This window comes from Caretta caretta, chromosome 6, assembly GCF_965140235.1.
Source record: "Caretta caretta isolate rCarCar2 chromosome 6, rCarCar1.hap1, whole genome shotgun sequence".
Taxonomy (NCBI): Eukaryota; Metazoa; Chordata; order Testudines; family Cheloniidae; genus Caretta; species Caretta caretta.
In genome coordinates this window covers 82,659,604-82,682,812 of record NC_134211.1, presented here as the reverse complement: position 1 = coordinate 82,682,812, position 23,209 = coordinate 82,659,604, and the positions used below count along the sequence as shown (strand labels likewise).

General features: G+C 39.1%; 1 protein-coding gene and 1 pseudogene across 2 annotated transcripts in view; both read right to left on the bottom strand.

Moving 5' to 3' along the window:
* AKAP6 (A-kinase anchoring protein 6) overlaps nucleotides 1-21,151 on the bottom strand; it is a 401,935-nt gene extending 380,784 nt beyond the window's left edge. For both annotated transcript variants that reach the window (XM_048854030.2, XM_048854032.2), the window contains exon 1: nucleotides 21,029-21,151. The gene's annotated coding sequence lies outside the window, so the exon portion shown is untranslated. The remainder of the gene's footprint in view (nucleotides 1-21,028) is intronic.
* LOC125638722 (ferritin heavy chain pseudogene) lies at nucleotides 9,671-21,888 on the bottom strand (annotated as a pseudogene).
* Between the last annotated feature and the right edge of the window lie 1,321 nt (nucleotides 21,889-23,209).

Genomic DNA, 23,209 nt, shown 5'->3' with positions numbered 1-23,209 from the left:
CATTAGGATGCTGGTGGTCAGCACACTGCCCACCAGGGAAGCTGAAGGTCCCCAAGGACATAGGAGGGTGGCACATCATTACCTGGGGGGAAAGGAGTACAGCTCTCCTTCTTAAAAAAGTTTGAGTGTCCTTACACTTCAGTCTGCATGATATGGGTCTTCTGAAATGTTTTGTATCCCTGAAAAGTCACGATTACCTGGATTGCCAGAGTGCTAGATGGGGTGCTAATTTTGCTATTTGTACCCTGTGCACTTGGGAAGTTTCTCTAGTACCTTTCATGTAATTCTGTGTAGTTCTGGCACTTGGTCTCTTTAAAACAGTACATTTGAGCTAGCTTGAGCGTCACCAAATTTCTCTGATGAAAGATAACTGCCTTTGAAGATGTTTTTCTTGTTTCTCACACTAAACGACAGGATTTCCAATACTGAGTACATAAATTTTATATTTATTTGTGATCTCTAGTGTAGCATTGTGTATGTTACAAATTATTTTATATGGCTGTGTCATCACAACTGTAAAATACACCACCATAAAAGTTCAATTGATAATACAGTGTACATACACATTGTCACACACTTCCCAACCACCATATTATATGTCCAGCCACACAGTAAAGCACAAAATATACAAACAGCTAATGTAAGTAAATTATAGAAAATGCCTCAGCATTTAAAGAGCAAATAAATCAAATGGTACCATTTACATGTACGTCCCCACACAAAGTGAATGTACATATACACACTATTATAATCGCTCTCGGTATATACTACACACACTCCATCATATAGGTCTATATTTTTATATATATAAAAATCACACACACACAGAGAATACATCAAAAGAACATTCAGGTTTCTAAATCAAGCACTGAAAAGTTCGGCAATGCCAGAAAAAGGTTGCTTGTGAAATCATCTTTTATCCCTCATGTGTGTATTCATGCAATTAATGCATTACATTGTATCATAATGATCATATACTATTTTTTCCACAGGAGCCCTGCCTCATTCATGCACAGAATGAATGGTGCTCACTTAATGAACCATTATTGAATATTTTGTTTTATGTTCATTGCTTGCTGTGTGGTCCCATGCTTTATTTACTACACAATAGTCATATCCTACTTTGAATACAAAATTGTTAGCTTTCTCATAGGACTTTTTATGGCATTCATCACTATAGTAGCTGAGTACTTCACGAACTCTAACGAATTTATTTTCACAACACCCCAGTGAGGTGAGCTGGCATTACTATACTATCCCCATTTTACAGTTGGGAAACTGAGGCACAAAGAAATTAAGGTCAGAGACTGGGTGCCCAGATGGAGATGCCTAGGTCCTCAATTGTTTAGCCTACTTTGAATATATAAAATGCTATATAATGCTAAGCAAATCTCCCTTTGTCTTAAATTGCAGTTGTGAGTGCTCAGCACTTCTGTAAATTTAGACCCCCCCACGGTATCAGGTTGGACACCCAAAAAATAAGGAATGCACAATTAGTAGCCAACTGTGAAAAATGTAGTTTAATGGCTTATCTATATGGCGAGTTACTGTACAGCAAGCCAGGGTGTGAATATACAGCACAGTAATGTCCGTTGTAAACGTGGCTACAGTGCAGTGAAAGTCAGAGTGTGGCTGAGCGTGCTGCCATTTTTGCTGAAATTTTCAAAAAAATTTCAACCTGTGGTTGACACCGAGCATGGTAAATTTCATCCCAAATAGTTTAAGTTTGACAGTGTCATAAGCAACTGAAAATAAGGTCTTATAACAAGATATGTCAGGAAAAAACTAACTATAGATAGTGCTGGAATCTTAACCTATAATATGCACACACCGTGTGTGTGTAAGTTTCTATATAAAATGTGTACACATACAAACCTATACTTTTTTTGTTACTGTGGAAATCCAAACAAAAATTCAGACTAGTAAACAGGTTGGTTTCTTAACTTCTCTAGTAGATGACCTTTAGTTTTGCCTGACTGAGCACAATTCACCTTTCAGCTAATACTTTTTGCATTACAAGTATCCTGGTCTGACCTATCTATTCCTGTTCTTTAACATTACAAAATAGCTACAAGATGAGGAACATAACTCTATATAGAAAGATAATGGAAGAAGGGGGAAAAAAAACCCGGGATTTCTGGTAAGATGACTTACAAAAAATACCTTTGCCAGTAGTCTACAGGATTTAAAGGATTCCTTTAAAGTAGATAGGAAATGTTCTAACAGAATTATGACAACGAAAGAAAAAGCAAAGGAGATCAGCTAGAAGTCAGATGGCTCTCTTCCCACAAAAATAAATATTTGATATTAGTCATAGAACTATAAGGTTAGAAGGGACTGCAAGGGTCATTTAGTCTAACCCCCTGCCAAGATACAAAGGATTTGTTGCATCTAAACCATCCAAGACAAATAGCTATCCAGTCTTTTTTTGAAAACCTCCAGTGAAGGAACTTCCATGACTTCCCTTATCCATTGTCCTATTGTTCTTCTAGTTAGGAAGTTTTTACAGAGATTTAATCTAAATCTGCTATGCTGTAGTTTGAACCCATAGCCTCTTGTCCCACTGTCTCTGGCAAGAGAACAATTTTTCTCCATCTTTTTTATGGCAGCCTTTCAAGTATTTGAAGACCACTATCATTCTGCCCTCCTCCCCTTAATCTCCTCTTTTCCAAACTAAACATACCCAATTTCTTTAGCCTTCGCTGATATGGTTTGCATTCCATCTCTTTGATCCCTTTTTCACTTGCCTCTGGATCCTTTCCAGTTTCTTTACATCCTTTCTATGCAGCAGTGACCAAAAACTGGACACAGTACTTCAACTGAGGCCTAACCAGCACCAAGTAGAGCGGTACTATCACCACCCATTACCTACATGCTATGCCTCTGTTAATGCAACTCATAATTGCATTTGCCTTTTTTTTTCCTTCTTTTTCAACAGCATCATATTGTTGACTCATGTTGAGGTTGTGATCCACCACAACTCCCAGATCCTTCTCAGCAGTGCTGCTGCCAAGCCATTTTTCCCCATTCTGTATTTGTGCATTTGGTTTTTCTTCCCTAAGTGTAGCAACTAATATTTGTCTTTATTAAATTTCATTTTCTTGTATATAGCCCAGTTCTCCAATTTATCAAGATCCCTCTGAATTTTAGCTCTATCCTCTAAAGTGTTTGCAACCCACTTCAGCTTTGTATCATCTGCAAATTTGATCAATATGCTCACTAGTCCTACATCCAGGTCATTAATAAAGTTGTTAAACACCAGATCCAGACCAGATCACATGAAACTTTCTTCCAATCTGACATCATTCCATTAATAGTTACTCTTTGTTTGCAGTAGTTTAACCAATTATGTATTCACTTAATGGTAGTTCTATGAAGCATGCATTTCTCCAATTTACTTATTAGAATTTCATGTGGGATTAGGTCAAAAGCCTTGCTAAAGTCCAGGTATATTATGTCCACTGCCTCCTCCGATCCACCAAATCAGTTACCTTGTCAAAAAAGGAAATCAAGCTGGTTCGACATGATTTGGTCTTAGTAAATCCATGCTAGCTGCCAGTGATCATCCCTTCACGCTCCAAATATCTGCAAATTGAATGTTTTACACATTGATCTAGTAGCTTCCCAGGTATCAAGATCAGGCTGATTGGTCTATAGTTCCCTGCCTCCTCCTTTCCCCCTTTTTTAAAGATGGGCACACTATTAGCCCTTCTCCAGGCTTCCAGGACCTCTCCTGTCATCCATGAGTTTGCACTTAATATTGCCAGTGGCTCCAAGATTTCCTCACCGAATTCCTTAAGCACGCTGGGATGATAGCATCAGGCCCTGCTGACTTGAATTCATTCAGATTAGTCAGAAGATCTCTGATGTGTTCTTTACTTATCCCAATCTGCATTTCTTCCCCTTTATTGTCTATGATTACTTCACTAGTGATCTTCAATCAATGCATCAGAAACCTGCATTAGTTCCATTGAAAGTAATGAAATGTATCGGGCATTGGGAGTTTTTGGATCCGGACTTACAGCCAGATGACTAAAATTTTTAATTCTAGCCCAAGTCGTAACTTGAAATGATTCAGTGGTTTCAGCCTAGATAAGGAGGAATGTAGCAAACAGCCCCCCTCATCCACAGTCCATGAAATCATAGTTGTAAAAATGGAAGGTGAATTGTAATAATTCACCAGCAATAAGTTACATTTCAGAATGTTCAGAAGTTATGGCTGCTGGTTGTCTTAGCAGAATCAAAGTTCGGAGGCTTACCTAATCATTCTCCAAGGTTTATTAGCATGCAACATTAAGACCCCATCCTGCCACACTTAAATACCCCGTTCAGTGTGTGCTAGGATGGATATCCTCATTGGTTTAAGAGAGACTACTCATGGTAAAAAGAAAAGGAGTACTTGTGGCACCTTAGAGACTAACCAATTTATTTGAGCATGAGCTTTCGTGAGCCACAGCTCACTTCATCAGATGTGTACCGTGGAAACTGCAGCAGACTTTATATACACACAGAGAATATGAAACAATACCTCCTCCCACCCCACTGTCCTGCTGGTAATAGCTTATCTAAAGTGATCAACAGGTGGGCCATGGATTTGTGCTGGAAATGGCCCACCTGTTGATCACTTTAGATAAGCTATTACCAGCAGGACAGTGGGGTGGGAGGAGGTATTGTTTCATATTCTCTGTGTGTATATAAAGTCTGCTGCAGTTTCCACGGTACACATCTGATGAAGTGAGCTGTGGCTCACGAAAGCTCATGCTCAAATAAATTGGTTAGTCTCTAAGGTGCCACAAGTACTCCTTTTCTTTTTGCGAATACAGACTAACACGGCTGTTCCTCTGAAACTACTCATGGTAAAAGTACTACATAGTTAGTATGTGCTTGTAGAAGCAGACCCCAAAACATGAAAAATCTTGAAGTCTCGCCTTTGAGATTTGCAGGATTTAATTTTACTTTTTTGGATCAGAGAGGAAATGGTGCAAAAACAGCCTCTTATAGTACTTTAGAAAGTACCTTTCCTTTCCCAAATAAAACCACAAAGTGTAGAAACAGCTGTAAATGAGGAATGAGTTTGGGGAAAGGTTTGGGTGAGTAAATATTTAATATAAAGCACTTCATTTGTTCAGAATCTCTTCCTTTTAAAGAGGGTCATACTTTACATATGAAATACCTTTTTGCATTAGTTAGTGGCTATGTATATTTCAAAGCATCACCCATTTTTACTGACACTTCCTATTATTATATCAGGACAAATTAGATTTTCCCTATAGCGCCTGGAGAGGCTAAATCACATCTGGTTTTTTTTTTTTTTTTTTTTTTTTTGGTTGTTTTTATATATATAAATAAAGGAAGAGGAATTGAGGAACAGGAGGGTTCTTTTTGCATTTACTTGATACACTGTTTTCTTAAACTTCATTACATTATTTTATAATGATCACATTTTATATGCAGAAGGAATAAGATAAAAGTACCTGGCACAAATTACAATTCTGAAACTAATCTAGTTACTAGAAGATATTGAGAGAGAGAAAAAAAATAGCAAGAATTTGTGCAGTGAGTCTGAAAGTAGTAAAGTGTAAATATCTCAACATTCATCCATGACTCACTTGATCAATGTTGAAATTTCTTCATTTCTTCTTTAAGTCAGTGCCTCGTTTCTATAAATACAACTCAATTATAAATCATGAATACTTAGGAGCAAGTCTGTTGAGTAAATATCTCCTAGGTCGGGAATCAGATTCCTGCCAAAATTCTGAAAGATTAAATAGATTTAGTTTTGATATCAAGATGGAAAATGTTATTTGCATCAGTTTCTAGAAGGCTGTAAATTTGTGAAGCAATCTGGGACTTTTAAAGAAGGATGCTGTGCAGATTTGTTAGTGTATTCCAATAAATACAGAAAGTGATAAATATATTAATACAATTATACATCTAATCAATCTGAATAACTTAACTAGTTAAGATTTAGTTAAAGATATGGTTAAATAAACTCAGAATTAAATGGTAGTCCATTTTCCTACTGCCTGCATCAACAATGAAAGTGAAGCTTTTACATCACAATTATTACTGTTTAGGATTTCATACATTTCCTCTTAAAAGAAATATTTTTAAAAAACACTCAAGATTGAGCTCATCAAGGTAGGAAATTTAACAAAAGTATTATACATTCCCATTAATCTCATAAAAACACAGCTGACAAATCATGAGTCATTTACAGATCTTATTTACAAGAAAGAAAAAATGAAATTAGAGACCGCATACAGAGATAACTGTTAGGGAACAACTCACAATAAATTCGTAACAGGGAGGTTAAAATAACATGAACCAAAATAAGTCTGGGGTAGTGGTTTTTGTTTGTTTGGCTTTTTAAAAGCAGCTATTCTTATATCAGGATGAGGGAGGAAGCTTCAAATCCTAGTTCAAGTAAACATTTTTGGAAATAGTTCTACGTTTGTTTTCTGTGCAGTTACCTGAAGACAACTGAATGACTCATTTATTGCCTTATCAGTAAATAGGTTCTTTTATTTATTGTCAAACCTTGAAGTAGGCATCATAGCTATTGAAGAGCATTTATTTATTGCCCAAAGAAAACTGGTACTTATCGGTTAACTCTCGTACAAAGTTTGTAGAATAAAAGTGTACCTATATAATGCATGCTTCAGATAGAACAAATCTACTGTATTATTTATCCTGCTTAGTTTCACAAGTAAAACAAAGCTATTTTTCTTCATGCAACAGTTTTATTTGAAGCCTTGAACAGCTGATTAAAGATCTTGTTTTACCAAACCCTTCGACCTATACTCAGGATTTTAAAGCAACTTGCCATTCGATAATATGCATTATTGTTCTAATGACCTCATGGCATGTGGAAACAGATTCTTTATAGCATACAGTAGTGTCTAGATGATCATTAGTTAAATGGAGCCCCATGCTGGAAGTATGTTACTGTTATTCTCAGAAGGGAACCCAACAAATTGTATGAATAATTCATTGTTTTGAGCCTAAGTAGCATGATATAATATTTCAAAACAGGGAATGATGTGTTTTTGTTTTCCAGCATTTCAATATTACAAAGCAAGTGTGAATGGTGAATTTTTGTGTTTTAAAAATACTGTATTCAAAAATGTCACAAACCCAGGACTTCCAGTAACAGCTCTCTTTCCACTGAGCCTGATCAAGGAAACCTTAGAGAGCAATCCCATTCTCTTTCTTGGGCCCCCTCTTCATACCTACTGATAAAAATCTGCCATAGATAAGCAGATTAAAATACGCAGAGTAGTTTACAGTGCCAGATAGAAATTTGAAACAAAATATTAAAGGATTTTTATTCAGAAAGACATTGATGACAATATTCCAAAACCTGTTTTTCCCCCTAAAAATAAGAGGTAGAATGTCAGAAACAAGTTGTATCAATGTGTTTTCAAATTGTTCCTCAAACTCTTTACTCCATGGGGCCATAAAAAAAAAAAAATCTTGTACCCAAGATTACAAAGTTGGAAAGACACCTAAACTGAAGGATTCCCTAGCATCTGGATTAAGCAGGACTCTGACCCTTAGTGTAAGATTTACCATCACTATTGGGTTTATGTACCACCTCTGAGGCGCAAAACATCTTCCCAAATACATGGAAGACATGCAAGTAAATGATTAGAACAAAGGACTGAATGCCAAAAGGAATCAGGATTCCAACCTAGATGAATTGCTTGTGTAGCTGAACAAGTCACATGACTTCAGTCAAATCTACTCTAAAATTACACAAATATTTTGGGGAATGAAGAAAATAAATTTGTTTGCACTTCTGTAACTGAAAAATATCTTTTTAGAGGGGAACTTAGTCTGTCATATGGACTGTAGCTGCCATTTTGGGGAGAAAAAAGTCAATCTGTTTTATTTAGAAAAGTGACTACCTCACACTCCAAAAAGTGTATTTATAGTTGATGGATTTAGTGTGCTTCCTCAGTCATCTTTTTAACACTATGGACTGTGAAAGTTGCATTGGGGGCAATAATCCTCCATTTAACATGCCCACCAATCTGTTTTGACAATGACTCTGGCATCTAAGGATCTCAGTTCCAAAGAATATGGTGAGATGATACACTAACAGCTGTGATGGAGCTGCTATTGTTGTTCTTGACAGACATCCATGTATTAAGGACTTAATCTTTAATTGAAAGCTTATTGCCAAGAGAGTACTATATGGCTGAACGGCATACTAATGAAATATGCAGATTTTAACTGCTAAACCACTCATTCCCATCTGGTCCAGCTTGGCAGTGATCTAAAATCACTACCTTATGAAGGCTCATAAGCTAACTTATGTACAATGAAGGGTCTCAGTCCAGTTATTAGTGGGGAAATGTTCACAGCAGTCAAAATACTCAGCAATCCAAGGATTTTTAAAAAGAAAAGAAAAGAAAAGAAAAGAAAAGAAAAGAAAAGAAAAGAAAAGAAAAGAAAAGAAAAGAAAAAAGAAAAGAAAAAAGATGCTTGCTGCAAAAGCATTATTGTGTAGGTGCTCATTCATTTTCTATGCATTATTCCAAAAGAACATGTTGCTGCATCTTACATTTTAGAACCTATGTAAAAGGGACAAAAAAAAAAGAAAAGAGAAAGTGCTATATCTAACAGTACCTGCAATAAAGGGATGTTTGTTTGATGACTTACGCACATGTTAGCGTGCAGCTTTCATCTTGGGTTTAGTCTTGGCATTATCAGAAACAATGTACCATAGCGATTATTTGATCAGAGAGGAATTTGTCACATTCATGGTACACTGACAAGAGTGGGCATAAGATGGAGCACTCATAGCCTTAAAGCAATGGTTAACTTGTAGCCAGTTTGTGTCAGTTGTTACCTCATTCCCTCTCAGCCTGTTACATCCCACAGCCAGACTCTTCCTCTTCCCCTGCCCCTCCCACACTTCTCACCTTCTTCTGCAATCTCCCTTTTTAATTCGTCTTGCTATTACCATATTCCCTCTACTCCTGCACTCTCTCTCTCCTTCCCCACATGTTGTTTGGGTCCTGAGTGCTCCCGTGCTCTTCTTTTTCATATCTGCACTGCTGTAAGCTCCATTCCTGCATCCTTCTTTGTGGAACAAACTTATATGTGTGTAACCCTTCTGCCCATCAGAGTTGGCAGCAACAAGGGCCGGGTTCAATATCTAGGGGATCCATTCCAATAACACAATGCAAACCGGCTCGAGGCCCCACCCAGTGACCTAGGACAAATATATACCACCCCCACTGGGCGCCTCCAAGAGGCAATACTTCCCTCTCACAAGCACATAGTCTGAGTGTAGCAAAAGCCTTTTAATAACAGAGAGAAACAATGTGGCATTATGTTGGGGAAACACCACCAACAGGATTCATAACACAACCCATGAGCAAAAAGCCCACCCCAAGCAAATTGGGGCATGTCCTTTCCCTTTGGTTCTTGAGTCCAGCAACCCCAAATCACCCAAAGTCCCAAAAGTCCAGTGGCCCAAAAGTCTCTGTCCCTGGTCAGGGCAGCCCCAGAATTTGAAAGTTTATCTGCAGAGCTTTACCTCCCAACTGGGTGGAGATGGGGGGGGGGGGAAGAGAGAGAGAGGTAAGGAGCACCTGATCTGAAGCTGACCGCCCCACAGCTCCATAAGCCTTACTTCTCCTATTTCAACATTGTGGTACTAGCAGTGTGTCTTCTACCAAATCTCCAGTAGGGGAGGATGGGCCCATAGATTAAATATGGGCCCCAAGTAGTGGGTTTCAATGAAGTCGCACAAATGAGGGTCATTCTTGTCAGTTGCCAGCTTGTGCAGATCAAGGAGTGACTGGTTCACATTCTTTTCCAGGTGCAAGGCACACTCCATTGCTGTCAACCCATTCTCCCAATCATCACAATCTGGTTTCTTGATGTCCTGCAAAAAGATGCAACCGCCCCTCTGGTTCTGCAGCTTCATGAGTTTTTCAGCATGCTCACACTCCTTGTGGGACTGGTGCAGGAAATACCTGGCAAAGTTCTTTAGAGCCACATCATCCCGGTCAAAATAGAAAGACATGCTGAGGTACACGTAGGAGGTGTAGAGCTCCAGGTTGATCTAGTTTCATCTAGTTTCTGCTTGTTCTGTGACCCACCTATTCCCCAGCTTTCATGACAAATGCTCTAGGCTCAGTCCCCTAGCACTCTGGCAAACAGAATTCTCATCTTCCTCAAGGAGAAAGAAGAAGAAAAGAGACCTGCAGACGACAGGCCTACACTTCACGCCATTCCTAGAAAGGGTTTCCAAGTTACAAAGAAGGGAAATAAATCCCCTAGGTGGGACCTAGGGATGAAATTGAAGTTAATATGGAAGGAGCAATGGGATAAAATTGAAGAACATCATTTAGGACAGTTCTGAAGTTACACTGAATATCACCTGCTTCCTAGACTTAGTAATCAGAAACCAAGGTTTACAAGGTACTTAAAGAAGAAAAGGAGTACTTGTGGCACCTTAGAGACTAACCAATTTATTTGAGCATAAGCTTTCGTGAGCTACAGCTCACTTAGAATCATAGAATCATAGAATATCAGGGTTGGAAGGGACCCCAGAAGGTCATCTAGTCCAACCCCCTGCTCGAAGCAGGACCAATTCCCAGTTAAATCATCCCAGCCAGGGCTTTGTCAAGCCTGACCTTAAAAACCTCTAAGGAAGGAGATTCTACCACCTCCCTAGGTAACGCATTCCAGTGTTTCACCACCCTCTTAGTGAAAAAGTTTTTCCTAATATCCAATCTAAACCTCCCCCACTGCAACTTGAGACCATTACTCCTCGTTCTGTCATCTGCTACCATTGAGAACAGTCTAGAGCCATCCTCTTTGGAACCCCCTTTCAGGTAGTTGAAAGCAGCTATCAAATCCCCCCTCATTCTTCTCTTCTGCAGGCTAAACAATCCCAGCTCCCTCAGCCTCTCCTCATAACTCATGTGTTCCAGACCCCTAATCATTTTTGTTCCCCTTCGCTGGACTCTCTCCAATTTATCCACATCCTTCTTGAAGTGTGGGGCCCAAAACTGGACACAGTACTCCAGATGAGGCCTCACCAATGTCGAATAGAGGGGAACGGTCACGTCCCTCGATCTGCTCGCTATGCCCCTACTTATACATCCCAAAATGCCATTGGCCTTCTTGGCAACAAGGGCACACTGCTGACTCATATCCAGCTTCTCGTCCACTGTCACCCCTAGGTCCTTTTCCGCAGAACTGCTGCCTAGCCATTCGGTCCCTAGTCTGTAGCTGTGCATTGGGTTCTTCCGTCCTAAGTGCAGGACCCTGCACTTATCCTTATTGAACCTCATCAGATTTCTTTTGGCCCAATCCTCCAATTTGTCTAGGTCCTTCTGTATCCTATCCCTCCCCTCCAGCGTATCTACCACTCCTCCCAGTTTAGTATCATCCGCAAATTTGCTGAGAGTGCAATCCACACCATCCTCCAGATCATTTATGAAGATATTGAACAAAACCGGCCCCAGGACCGACCCTTGGGGCACTCCACTTCATACCGGCTGCCAACTAGACATGGAGCCATTGATCACTACCCGTTGAGCCCGACAATCTAGCCAGCTTTCTACCCACCTTATAGTGCATTCATCCAGCCCATACTTCCTTAACTTGCTGACAAGAATACTGTGGGAGACCGTGTCAAAAGCTTTGCTAAAGTCAAGAAACAATACATCCACTGCTTTCCCTTCATCCACAGAACCAGTAATCTCATCATAAAAGGCGATTAGATTAGTCAGGCATGACCTTCCCTTGGTGAATCCACACTTCATCGGATGCATACTGTGGAAAATACAGAAGATGTTTTTATACACACAGACCATGAAAAAAAATGGGTGTTTATCACTACAAAAGGTTTTCTCTCCCCCTAAACCCACTCTCCTGTTGGTAATAGCTTATCTAAAGTGATCACTCACCTTAAGGTAAGCTATTACCAACAGAAGAGTGGGTTTGGGGGGGGGGTGAAAACCTGGATTTGTGCTGGAAATGGCCCACCTTGATTATCATACACATATTGTAAGATGAGTGATCACTTTAGATAAGCTATTACCAACAGGAGAGTGGGTTTGGGGGATGGGGGGGGGGGGAGAAAACCTGGATTTGTGCTGGAAATAGCCCACCTTGATCATCATACACATATTGTAAGATGAGTGATCACTTTAGATAAGCTATTACCAGCAGGAGAGTGGGGTGGGGGGAGAGAAAACCTTTTGTAGTGATAAACACCCATTTTTTCATGGTCTGTGTGTATAAAAACATCTTCTCTATTTTCCACAGTATGCATCCGATGAAGTGAGTTGTAGCTCACGAAAGCTGATGCTCAAATAAATTGGTTAGTCTCTAAGGTGCCACAAGTACTCCTTTTCTTTTTGCAAATACAGACTAGGCTGTTACTCTGAAAAAGGTACTTAAAGGTTCACTCAGGGAAGCTATTTCACTGTTAACACATGTATTTGCATTTGGAGAACCAAACTTGTTTCCTTTTATCTTCAAATACGAATGGACATTCATAGAAGTTGCAGAAACACTGTCTGACCCTCATTGGCAGAGCCTCTGCAGAAACTGGAAATGATCCAGTTCATTCTCAAAATTGACAACTTGTACATTTAGCAAAAATAAACTAAAAGCCAGATAGGACTTTGACATAAAATCACTAACAAAGCACAAAGTGAATTTTTGGAAAAGAACTAGTCTGTAAATAGATTAAGAACGTACAAAAATGTACCATGATTATTTTAACCAATCTGACTTTTACAATGGCATCTCTCTCATATCTGCTGTGTCACTGCTTGGGTAACAGAATACCAGACATGCTGAAAACTGCTATGTAACAGCCTAGTTTCTCAGAAGCTGCATTTCTATTCCTGTTGCAATATGAATGTGATTTATTGTTTTAGCAGAATCTGGTTATATTTTTAAAAGAAAGTCAGCATGACTTAGTGTAAGAAGAATGTAACAAACACTTGCTGGTTGATAAAAAATATGTGCAAAAGTGATTAGGACCTTACCTTCTCATGGGTGACATTTGCAGACAGAGTAGATTTTATTGTAGCTCAGATTGTAGGTAGGAGCAGCTGCAAGGATAACTACCGTAGCTAGCCAATTTTTAAGATACCCTCCCCGATGAATACCTTACTCAGTAAATACATTATAAAATTATAAATTTGTCAATCCAATCTGAATCTCAGTTGTTTTGCTTCTTGTCAAACATTTTATCCAAGCACTATTTTATTACTACCACCATTGTTAGCCCATGTTTCTATTGAAGTGTCTCTAACGTATGTCTTGCAATCTCAGATTGAAAAATTTTAGAAAAGAAGAGCAGGTTATTTTAATTATGAAAGTAACTGGTACATCTACTCTTGACCAGTATTGACTCCAGAAGTAGAAGAAAATGGGAACGTTGATCTAATAATCCATTGCTTCGATGAAATTCTAGTTATTGAGGTTCAATCAGCCCATCTCCAGGGGCTGTCCAAAATCTCAGGATGTCTTCTGCAGAGACATGGATGCAACGTGTCTTCTAACTCAACACTTCTTTTCTCAATATGAGTTCTAAACATCCAAGGTTGCCCTTTGCAATACATATTAATCATTTTTTCCTCTCTAATGACTATAACATTTCAATATACAATGTTTTTTAATCTACTTTTTTTAGCCATCTCTCCTACAACCCTTTCAATTCTCCTGGCAGTGAATATTCTATCACTATTATCACTGTCAGATATCAAAAGGTAAGTGCTTTATAACTGATTATGAAACAGTAAATCAAAGTTGATAGTGTGTTTTCTTGCTATTACAAAACTATTTATCTACTTTAACACTTTATTTAGTGTTTCAAAACTAAATATATGAAATGGCCACTTCCAGACAACAAGGGGGATATATTAACCTTTGTTTAGTACTTAAACAATGAGCTTGGTCCTGTATAAAAACACAACACTAAACACAACACCTGCCCCAAAGAGTTTACATTCCAGAAGGTTATCAAAGAAAGGAAACACTGGGAAATACAGATTGGGGAGCAGAGGAAGGAAAGCAGAGAAGAAAGTTGGTCTTATGGTTTAAGTACTGTACTAAGATTCAGAAGTGCCTTTCCCAGCTCTGCCACAGACTTCCTGTTGGACCTTGGGCAAGTTACTTATTGTACCATGTATCAGTTCCCCATATCTGAAATTGGGACCATAATAATTCTTATTTTGTCAGTTTAGACTATAATCTGTTCAGAGCAGGGATCATCTCTTATTATGTGTACATACAGCACCTAGCACACCAGATTTCAGCCTCAGTTGTTGTGTCTATATACTAATGGAATACAAATAGCAGTAACCCCAGCATCGCCAGTATTCCCACCCAGAACTATTGTGTAAACTCACTTCTTGTGGACTTCACAAAAGTGTGTTTTTATAAGGGATTTAAATGAGGAGAGGATAGTGGCTCAGTGAAGTAGGACAGGGATTTCATTTCAAATAGTCAAACACAGGAGCAGCAGAATGAGGGTACTGAGCCTGGCAGAACAGAAGGGACACAGAGGAAGCCTACGTGACTAGCCTGACACGTAGGCTAGGAAATAGCAGTACAGGGCCTTGAAGGTGAGCACAAGAAGTATGAATCTGATGCAGTGTGCAAGGTAGACCCTATAGGGGGTCCAGTCTAAGGCTAAGGATTCAGATTTGACTACAGGGTTGTCTGACATCGGCTAGAGAGGTATTTCCTCCTAAGAACAGAAGAATGGCTATCCTAGGTCAGACCAATGACCCATCTAGCCCAGTCTCCTGTCTTCCGACAGTGGTCAGTGCCAGGTGCTTCAGAGGGAATGAACAGAACAGGCAATCACTGAGTGATCCATCCTCTATCGTCTACTCCTGGCTTCTGGCAGTCAGAGGCGAGGGACACCCAGAGCACGGGGTTGCATCCCTGGCCATTCTATAAGGTCTCAAAGCAAAGGGAGAAATACAAAAAGGGTCAAGGGTAAGGAAGAGAAAGAGAAATATAAACAATTTGCTTTATAGCTAGCTACAGGCCTGCTTTATTTTACCCACACAATAAGCTTGTAAACAATCAATATCATCTCACAGCTCCCCACAAAACTTCATGTCTGCATCCTGAAACTACGACAACGTCCAGCTTACAGCATGACCAGCAAAGGGCATCTCTTAAAACAATTTTTATAGTTATAAACTGGAAGCAGGATTAGAGGAGCCTGGGCTTGTGCTCTTGGTTGGACACTTCCCCAACAGAACGTTAACACTTCTATTAGTACAGACTAATGCCAAATATGCCTTTGTCCAAATAAAACATGACATTTTAAAATGGTAGCTATTTTAAATACAGGCTGAATATACTTGGTGTCTATGAGGCAATAGTTTGAATTGCTGCACCTTTGCTTTTAAAAAGTCAGGCATTTCGGTGTCTGCATTCTGCTTCACAAAAGAGGCTGTTTAAAAAAAAATTAACAGTGAAAGTGCTACAGTTCAAACTATGCTGCATTCTATAGCATTTACCCCTACTTCAGAGCCCAGTCCTGGCTGGGGGTGGGGTGGGATAGGGCGTGTTGAATGCCTCCTGAACAGAAGGTGCTCATCACAATTCCAGGAGACATGTAGCATTTTTATAGGAACAGGCCCTAAAACATTAGCAGAGTCAGATTCATAAGACCCATCCTCAATCCTCAATTTTCTAAAAGACCCACATTACTTTTGGGATGCTGTGATTATTCCATGAACTGGTGAAAAGTAGTTTACAAATGTAAAGTACCTTTAATCTCAAGATCTCTATGAGAACATCACATCTATATTCATTCACTCGGCCACTGAAATGCAGCCACTTGTAGGGTGGCAGATGGACCACACATTGTGGGAGAAGGAGAAGAAAATTTGGCCAAAGATGTCAGGGCAAATCTTTTATCTGACATGTGCCTTGAGAACTTCAGTCTCCATGCAGATCAGAGCAAGCTCATTCTTTCAAGTGTCTTGTCTGAGAGTCCCAGACATAGTAAACTGAAGAGTACTTAATTTTTTGACCTAGAAGAATAAAGAGCTGAGTCAGCCTTGCTGGGATTCAAACTTCCCAGGAGTCAAAGAATTTCAAACCCAGTAGTTAGATCATTATACAGGGCAGGAAAAAAGGTATCGTTTCTACACGATCAGTCTTTCCTTTTCCCAGAGGCTTAATGGCAATCCATGCCCACAATCCACAGCTTTTCCTAAGGCTTTTTAGCAACAAGCCATAATTTTATCCAGGTAGACAAGGCTCTATCAGCACCTGACATCTTCCTGTGTGCCCAATACACCAGAAGGGATGTTATTTATTCAATTTTCAAAATTAAGAATACAATTCCAGTTAAATAAATTTACAAGAGACACACACAGAGATTTGGTTAAATAGGTAAACAAATACCCTCTCCTTTATTTTAAATGAGAATTTAACTCATTACATATAATAAAATTGAAAATCCTATAAAAAAGGGCTGATGAATTAACACAAGCAATGATCTGACCCTAGCAGAAGAGAAATTCCACGTGTTCTCTCAGTGCCTGTCTCTCTAGATATGCAGCAGATTTAGCCATCCTTCAGGAATGCTGAAGACCAGCCCACACCTCTGCCCTATACATTAACTTCTCTGGTCACTCAGTAGCAGACTTAAAGGTGGCAATTCTGCAACAGAAAAGCTTCAAAAACAGACTCCAAGGAGAAACTGCTGAGCTTGAATTAATATGCAAACTAGATACCATTAACTTGGGTTTGAATAGAGACTGGGAGTGGCTGGGTCATTACACATATTGAATCTATTTCCCCATGTTAAGTATCCTCACACCTTCTTGTCAACTGCCTAAATGGGCCATCTTGATTATCACTACAAAAGTTTTTTTCTCCTGCTGATAGTAGCTCATTTTAATTAATTAGCCTCTTATAGTTGGTATGGCTACTTCCACCTTCTCATGTTCTCTGTATGTATATCTCTTCTTACTATATGTTCCATTCTATGCATCCGATGAAGTGGGCTGTAGCCCACAAAAGCTTATGCTCAAATAAATTTGTTAGTCGCTAAGGTGCCACAAGTACTCCCTGTCTTTTTTGATTAAGAGCATGTGTGCCTGTTTAATAAGGGAGGTGGCTGCCTGTACTGGCTCTCCTGGAAAGGGGAAAGCATCCTAATGTCTCTGTCATTAAGTATGTCCATTTAAAAGTGTATGAACATAGACCTTCATATAAAGGTGAAACTCCCCTCACTGGACCTCAGCCTCCCTATTCTGCTCTTCAGCTGAGAGGAGAATTCTGCCCTTAGAAGATTTTTCTCAAATCCCCAGAGATAATTAGTTTTAGGATGAACCCTTACAGTCCACTTTGCATCCATGTATTATTAAACATATATTTTATCATGAAACATGATATTCTAAATAAATGGCTAAGATCAATATGTCTCGTTAGTGTACACTCACCTCAGTATAACACGAGGCATACAGCACAATGTAATATCAATTCAGTGTCTACTGTAGAAGGGCAGCAGTGGATTACCAGTATGAATCCTGTATGAATTCATATGGAGCAAGGATTTTCTTAAATACAGGGGCCTGAATACCAACACTATTGACCATCTGCAGCTCCCAATGAAGTCAATGGCACTCAGAACCTAGAAAATTCAGGCCTCAAAGCCTGTCAGTTTTTACATAGCTCAGTAATTAATTTTATATTAGGGGTGAATAAATAAAGAGACATTGGGAGGGATTTTCAAAAGTGCCTATGTGACTTAGGAGCACAAATCTCAGTGACTTTAATAGAACTTGTGCTCACAAGATACTTATACACTTTTGCAATGACCACCAATTTTGATTCAGCTTTGGCTTCTGCTGTTGAATGTAACATTTGACCAATTCACTGCCAACCTCCTTTTCTAGTTTACACTCTAGGGATGGGCTCCTGGGCCAATCAGGAGAAGACAGCCCTCTGCAAAAATAAAAATGAAATAAAATTAAAAAGAAAATCCAGGGATGGGAGCTTTGGAGCACACGTGTCTTCCATGTGGATTCTGCAGTGGGGGGCGGGGAAGTCTGTTCTACATGTGAGGCATGATAAGTGCATTACAACTTGCTGACCAAACATCTGACTAGTGTCAATCTTGTGTGCATTGATGCTGGAGTTGTTCTGTCAGACTGTATGACTGCTGGGTTGGGAGGAGCCAGATTTTGTTTGACCCCCTGCACTCAGCTCCATGTTGCATAGCAATTGTTAAAATTAATGTTCTGTAACAACATTCTTACCAAGATAAAGCTTGAGAAGTAAGTAAATCTGCAAGTGCTTTAGGTGGTATCTCCGTTTCTCATCACACCTCACTGTACAAGCGTGCACACAGAACTCTAGCATTTATACAGGAGAGTCTCCCCCCACCACCACTCTATGTGCAGATATAGGCAGGATTTTTCATTTCCAGAACAGTCCAAATTCAGGCACTTAAACAGATTCTATTAAGAATCTCTCTGATTACAAACATTATTTGTTTCAGGAATTATGAACAAAAGGATACAATGGAAACAAAATTGAAAGCTCCCTGCAGATTTGCTGCTTTTGATCCCTGCTGGAAACAGGTTTTATTGTTCTGATCATGTCATTATACCTTAACAACAACCAGAATTGTGTTATTTCTATTAAGTTTCTACAGCAAAAGAGGCCAAGATTGTTGGGAAGGAAAATTTCTATTTCTTTAGTACCACTCTCGCCAACTGGTGCCCCCTCCCTCATCTCTCTCTCTCTCTCTCTCTCTCACACACACACACACACACCCCTACCCCTGCCCTCCCACACCCTCTAGGGCATACATTAAACAAACAGTAAAACCTCACTAATTAAGATATTCAGCTGGATCTGAGATCAGCACTGGCTGTGTTGTTCCAAGAAGCCAGCATTGTCATACAATATTGTATGTCAGTGGGTGTTTCCAAAGCAAACTGTAGGGGGGAGGGGGGAGAGGGGGAAATAGAGAAAAAAAAGCTTTGAAAAATGTAATTTTCAAATTATTAGAAAAATCCTAAAATCATTTGCACTGTACATCATCCATTCCTTTACAATTTCACAGGACTTGGTTTCCCTAAACTATTTTCTATCATTCATCGGAAAGTCTAGTCCTGACAAATTCTAGTGACAGTGCAAATCATTATATACAAAGTCTGAAGAATACATCTTATAATGTACTAATAATGTCATGTATTTCATCCAATCCTAAGATGTTTTCTCTCTCTACCAACCTTTAATTACATCCATGCTGATGATGCATGTTAAGGCATGAATTGTTACCAAAAGTTGTTAGCAAAAAAGCATTATTCACCAGAATTTCCATAATTCAGCCACCAACCAGACATCCTCCGTCTTCCTCTTGCTAACTCATACCTTCTGAGTGTGCATATTGAATACCTAGTGATTCGAGATTACTCCTTTTACACCATAAAACGACCACAATTCATTTTAACAATCACAGTAAGTAAAGCAATATCACTATGATAATTATCTACCTTTTTGTGTTTTGCAGTTTAACACAAAAGATATGCTCAGACCCCACTGGAAATAGTGTATATGATGCAGTGCAGACTGTCTAATTAAAATCTAGGAGCTCCATTTCAGCTAGTGCCAGATGAGACCATCACGCCTGTCCTTATGAAAAGCAATCAGATCTGATTACATGTACTGGTTTTATGCTTCATATTTAATGCTTTTTGGTCCTTTATATCTGATGAACATCACTAAAAGATGAGTGGTTGCTATTCCTTCCTGCTATACTTTTGAAATACAAACTAAAGCTGAGCAACGCAGAACCAGAGACCACTCCCTAATTCCCAGTGGTCATATTATATTGATCAATTAAACTGACATGGGTCTGGTCTTTTCTTTGCTTCTAATCATCTAAACATTCAAAAAACAAAACAAAACAAAGAATTAACATTGTTTTATCCAATCCAGTCAGATTAACTTGGAAGTTAAGTAAAATCAACGTGGCTGCCGGAAGTAAGACCATGGTATAAAATAGAAGCCATTAGACATTATAAAGAGTTTCTAAATTTTGCAGGTATTGTGTTATAATTCAGTTGATGGTGTCCTAAAATGTATATATATTTTCCCCATACCCACAGAGGGAGCAATCACAATTTTTCATACTCTGTTTTATTCATGTAATGAAAAAATCAGCAACACCTGAAAAGCCTAAATCTTTGGCTACTTTGGCTCTCTCTCTTTTACTGCAATTGCAGCAGAGAAGAGAGACTTGTTTTTACATCTAATAAAGAGTATATCTTAGATCCACTAAATACATATTATGGTTTATTAACAAAAAGAGACGGAAAGGAAAGAATTCAGTGATACAGCTGGAAGCTTTCAGGCTTTCAAAATAAATACTTGATAACAAGGGATAATAGAATTCAAAAAATGGTGTCTCATTGCTTTGTTTTTAAAATACCAACTGCATAGTATAGAACAGAACCACTTTTCAAAGCAATACAGTGCCAATTGCTTATTCAGCATTGTGTAGCATTTTGTGTACTACCATATTATTGAAAACCCAGTGAAATTAAATAATAGTCACACTGCACACCACAGAAGAGTTCATAAGTTAAGAGACGAGTGCTACAGAAAATATTAATCCTTCAATATAAGAAGGAGGGAAAGGATTATTCTACCTTTGTGACACTGTAATTGCGAACAGCTATATGTTCTATTTCAGAGAAAAATCATAGTGTTGTAACAATAATTTAGATATGAAATTCAGATATATTCTGTAGTGGTCCTCAGGATATCATACACAAATACAGCAAGGATCATAATCAATATTTCTAGCTGGCTGAGCCTCCTGTAGGCCTTTGTCTTAGCCTAACTGTCTGAAAACGATATTTAGGCATGCAACATCTTTCTTCAAAACCCATTTTCACGAGGCAAATCCCACACATTCTAATTTTAGAAGAGACTTGTACAAAATCAGGAAAGCAGTGGTGCAATTAAAAACAAGCCTACATTTAGTACTTACCATCTCCTGTTCAAACCATCCTCTTTTGATGTTTACGGCACATCTGTGGGATGCAATACTAGGAGGTGCCTTGTGTGACCTGCTGCATGATGCTGTGACATCAGTTCAGATGATGCGGCTCATTATGGGAAAGACTGCTGTTGCCATGGCAACTGAGATGTGCTAGGAATCCTTACTGCATTTCCAGGGGAGCCTGAGACAATAAGGAAGCCCTTTAAAGAAACAGACAAAATGCAAAAGGACTCTTAAAGTGCCATGCCATAAGGTTATAGTGTCCATGTAACAGTACATGTTTTCTCATTGAGTTCAAATTTAGACAGAAAGAAATTATTCCCCCACCATGGTAACAAAATATAGACACATGAGTTTACAATTATTTCCATATAGGGCACTTTAAATTTAACTATAAATTCATTAATGACAAACAATTTAATAAACTAATATTGTGTTTAATACACAAAGATGATTGTTTTAGAAGATTTTCTGCCATTTTAATATTAAGCTTTGTAACATGAGCAGTTTAAGGAATAAAAGGTGCCACTCTGCCCCACATCAGATGTGAGAGACTTAGAAATTCTCCTTGCTGGTACAAAAAACAAAACTGGATTAAAAACTTTTACGTTCTCAACATTTTATGCTGCTAAATAAGTTACTGTGCTTTGTTTTCAAAGAAAAAAAAAAACATTTCTATTCACAAGAGGGCTGGAGAAGTTTCTAGCCAGCCAAGTAAAAACCTCCTTATAATTTTTCAGCTGTAGGCCAAACTGCAGTACCATCTGCATGCTGAGTAGCCTGGCTTTCATCTGTCCATGAGGCAGACACACAAATGAAGATTTAGAAAGCTTGTAGGCAATCTGCATGCCTCCTGGTCCACTCTACCCTGAGCCTCCTCCTCACAGCAGTTGAAGGGAAACATACTGAAAACAAAAGAACATCCTCCTAATTTGCATTGGGCTTTGGATTGGTAGATCAGACTGTTAGAAATTACCTTCAGCACCTGGAATCCATGCCCCCTCCCTTGCAATAGCATCAGTAGGGATGTGTGACACAAGTATTAACTAGAACGGTGAGAAAATGAGAATTCACAACTGAAGGAAAACCAGCACATTTTTGGCTTTTTGCCAATTCTTTTGGCTGAAAAAGAATCTAGCAAAACTGTTTTTCCCTTCCATGAAAATCCCTTTCTACATGGTAGAAAAGGACAAAAGACCTGGACTTTGTAAGCTGTAGACTCAGGCTCAAGGGGAAACAGAGGCCAAAGATCCAAGGAGAATTAGGCCCTAAAGGTGTCCAATAAACTCTGGAACCAGCGTTGGGACCAGAGCTGTATGACCCACTAGATCTCAAACTACATGCAAGAAGTTCCTTTACTCATGATTTTAGATACTGTGTCATAGGCAATTACTAAAACCTATGTCAGAAAGTAAAAAAATAGGGCCTTAGATCCTCTGCTCAGAGCACCAACTGCTTGTAAAATACAAAGTCTCTCCCTACAATTAGGGATGCTCATGGCCCTTGTGACCTGTACTGGACCCTCGATGGCCCCAAGTACCTAGGGAGGTGGTAGAATCTCCTTCCTTAGAGGTTTTTAAGGTCAGGCTTGACAAAGCCCTGGCTGGGATGATTTAACTGGGAATTGGTCCTGCTTTGAGCAGGGGGTTGGACTAGATGACCTTCTGGGGTCCCTTCCAACCCTTATATTCTATGATTCTAAGTACTTTCAGTGCTCCATTCATGCTTATAGAATCATAACTGGAAGAGGCCTTGAGATGTCGTCTTGTCCAGTTCCCTGCAGTCATGGCAGGTCTAAGTATTATCTAGACCAATAAGTTCTAACTTAACCCCATACTACTGCAAACGAAGAACCCCAACCACAAGGTACTCTCAGACCACACTGAGACTGGTGTTGAGAATAAAAGTTTGGACAGAAAACCCGTAAGGATTGTTCTATCCGATTCAGTAAGAACAATTTGGAAGATAAGTATGCGCTCACTGAGGTCAGAACAAACAAGTAGTTCAGACCTGAAATCTATGCGCACAGAGAAAGACCAGAGCACGAATGATTATATTGAAAAAATAGCAACTGTGAACCCTAAACACAAGAAAGACTCAAGATGAAAACTCATGCTCACAAGATATTTACAGTTCATTTTTGGGTGTTTATCCACAGAGAACGTTTTA